General features: G+C 44.6%; 1 pseudogene; it reads left to right on the forward strand.

The window, feature by feature from the left end:
• Nucleotides 1-2,281: 2,281 nt before the first annotated feature.
• On the forward strand, nucleotides 2,282-3,015 carry LOC131516078 (cell division control protein 42 homolog; annotated as a pseudogene).
• The last annotated feature ends 381 nt before the right edge of the window (nucleotides 3,016-3,396 follow it).

Raw genomic sequence — 3,396 nt, forward strand, 5'->3', positions numbered from 1 at the left:
GCCATTCCATACCTTTTCTTCTCACCTTAAACCACCCACACCTTTTCCCTCTGCTTCACTTCCAGCTAATTACCTTTCTTTCTATTTCTCTAAGGATCATAGGTTTCCAAGAGAAAGTCTTCACCTTACCATCATTAAACCCACCACCCACCTGTACCTGTGCCCTTCTATCCTTATGTAACACAGAGCAGTTGTTCATGAGCTTGTCTATTTACCATGTGGTAGGGAACTTTAATGCCCAATGTACACAGAGAGTGCCTTGCACTTAACAAGTGTTCAATAAAATGTTTTTAGTAAATTAATGATTTGGTTTTAAGCAGGAGAATGCCAAGATATACTTTATGTTTATAAATTTTCACTCTGGGTTGATAAAATAGAAGATGGTGGCATAGGAGGACGCTGGGCTCACCTCGTCCTGCTGATCACTTAGATTCCACCCACATCCGCCTAAATAACCCAGAAAAATGCCAGAAGACTAGTAGAATGCACTCTCCAGGGCCAAGCATAGACAAGAGGCCCACGGGAGAGGGTAGGAAGGGCAGAGAGGCGGTGCATGCTACATGGACTGAGGGGAGGGAGCCGGGGTGGTGGAGGGGCAGCCTGCAAGGCAAGGCAGAGCCCCTGAAGTCTGGCTTGCAAAAGCAGAGGGGCCAGACTACGTGAGTTCTGACAGCCAGTGGGACTTAACATCTGGAAAGTTAAAAGTCAACAGCTCTGCTCTTGGAGAGTGGGGAGGGCAAGAGGATGCGGGAGGGAGGGTTGTTGAGCCCCAGAAGACAGAGCTCAGCTCGGCGGGGGAACAAAGGCACTGGCAAGCACCATCTTCCTCTCCCATCCCCCAGCAGAAATTCCAAAGGGAATGAGTTCCTGTCACCGAACTTGCTTGCACCAGGCAAATGCCCAACACTGTGCTTCTGTGGATCCATGCCTCCGACAGGCCTGCCTCCCTCCCGGTGCTGCAGGGCCCCTCCGGCAGGGGACCACCCACATCAAAGCAAGGTAAACCTGCTCCTCCCTCCCCTGTGCACCTTACAGATTCACCCCGGCTAACACGCCAGATCCCATCAAAGCAGAACCACAAGCCTGGAAGTGTGCAAGCATCCCAGACAGGGGCCACACCACTCCACAGTGAGTCCTTCCCCTGGGAGAGGGTAAGATAAGGTACACACCAGTCTGACTGTGGCCCCAGAGTGGGCTAGGGGCAGAAATTAGGTCTGACTGTGGCCCCGCCCACCAATACAAGTTACTCTGGACAGCACAGGGGAAGTGCCCTGCAGGTTGGAGCTGCCACAGGGACCAAAGTGACAAAACATAAGAATTCTCCTCAAAAGAAACTCCAGGAAGTAACGACAGCTAACGAATTGATCAAAACTGATTTAAACAATATAATGGAACAAGAATTTAGAATAATAGTCATAAAATTAATCTCTGGGCTTGAAAAAAGCATAGAGGACAGCAGAGAATCTATTGCTACAGAGATCAAGGGACTAAAAAATAGTCGCGAGGAACTAAAAAATGCTATAAATGAGGTGCAAAATAAAATGGAAGCAGCCATAGCACGGATTGAAGAGGCAGAGGAGAGAATAGGCAAATTAGAAGATAAAATTATGGAAAAAGAAGCTGAGAAAAAGAGAGATAAAAAAAAATCCAGGAGTATAAGGGGAGAATTAGAGAACTAAGCGATGCAATCAAATGAAACAATATCCATATAATAGGAATTCCAGGGAAAGGAGAGAGAGAGAAAGAAAGGGGCTGAAGGTGTACTTGAACAAATCATAGCTGAGAACTTCCCGGATCTGGGGGAGGAAACAGGCATTGAAATCCAAGAGGCACAGCAGACATAACTTGAATCAATCCTCTGCACGACATATCATAGTGAAACTGGAAAAATACAAGGATAAAGAGAGAATTCTGAACAGCTAGGGATAAACAGGCCATAACTTACAATGGTAGACACATAAGGGGAGTAGCAGACCTATCTACTGAAACTTGGCAGGGCAAAAATGAATGGCAGGAAATCTTCAATGTGGTGAACAGAAAAAATATGCAGCCAAGAATCCTTTATCCAGCAAGTCTGTCATTCAGAATAGAAGGAGAGATAAAGGTTTTCCCAAACAAACAAAAACTGAAGGAATTCATCACCACTAAACCAGCCCTACAAGAGATCCTTAGGGGGATTCTGTGAGTGAAATGTTGAAAGGACCACAAAGTACCAGAGACATCACTACAAGCATGAAACCTACAGACGTCACAATGACTCTAAACCCATATCTTTCGGCTGCCAACGCCCCGGCGGAGAAGCTGAGGTCATCATTGAATTTGAAATATTTAAAGTGGATACGAAACTGTTTCAGCAATGCAGACAATTAAGTGTGTTGTTGTGGGTGATGGTGCCGTTGGTAAAACCTGTCTCCTGATATCCTACACAACAAATAAATTTCCATCGGAGTATGTACCGACTGTTTTTGACAACTATGCAGTCACAGTTATGATTGGTGGAGAGCCATATACTCTTGGACTTTTTGATACTGCAGGGCAAGAGGATTATGACAGATTATGACCGCTGAGTTATCCACAAACAGATGTATTTCTAGTCTGTTTTTCAGTGGTCTCTCCATCCTCATTTGAAAATGTGAAGGAGAAGTGGGTGCCTGAGATAACTCACCACTGTCCAAAGACTCCTTTCTTGCTTGTTGGGACCCAAACTGATCTCCGAGATGACCCCTCTACGATTGAGAAACTTGCCAAGAACAAACAGAAGCCTATCACTCCAGAGACTGCTGAAAAGCTGGCCCGTGACCTGAAGGCGGTCAAGTATGTGGAGTGTTCTGCACTCACACAGAAAGGCCTAAAGAATGTATTTGACGAAGCGATATTGGCTGCCCTGGAGCCTCCAGAACCGAAGAAGACCCGCAGGTGTGTGCTGCTATGAACATCTCCAGAGCCCTTTCCGCACAGCTGGTGTCAGCGTCATACTAAAAGCAATGTTAAATCAAACTAAAGATTGAAAATTAAAATTCGTTTTTGCAATAATGAAAAAAAAATAAAATAAAATAAACCCATATCTTTCAATAATAGCACTAATGTAAATGGACTAGATGCTCCAGCCAAAAGACATAGGGTATCATAATGGATAAAAAAACAAACCCCATCTGTTTGCGGTCTACAAGAGACTCATTTTAGACCTGAGGACACCTTCAGATTGAAAGTGAGGGGATGGAGAACTATCTATCATGCTACTGGAAGTCAAAAGAAAGCTGGAGTAGCCATACTTATATCAGAGAAACTAGACTTTAAAGGCTGCAACAAGAGACGAAGAAGGGCATTATATAATAATTACAGGGTCTATCCATCAAGAAGAGCTAACAATTATAAATATCTGTGCACCAAATACAG

This window comes from Neofelis nebulosa, chromosome 7, assembly GCF_028018385.1.
Source record: "Neofelis nebulosa isolate mNeoNeb1 chromosome 7, mNeoNeb1.pri, whole genome shotgun sequence".
In the NCBI taxonomy this organism is placed as follows: domain Eukaryota; kingdom Metazoa; phylum Chordata; class Mammalia; order Carnivora; family Felidae; genus Neofelis; species Neofelis nebulosa.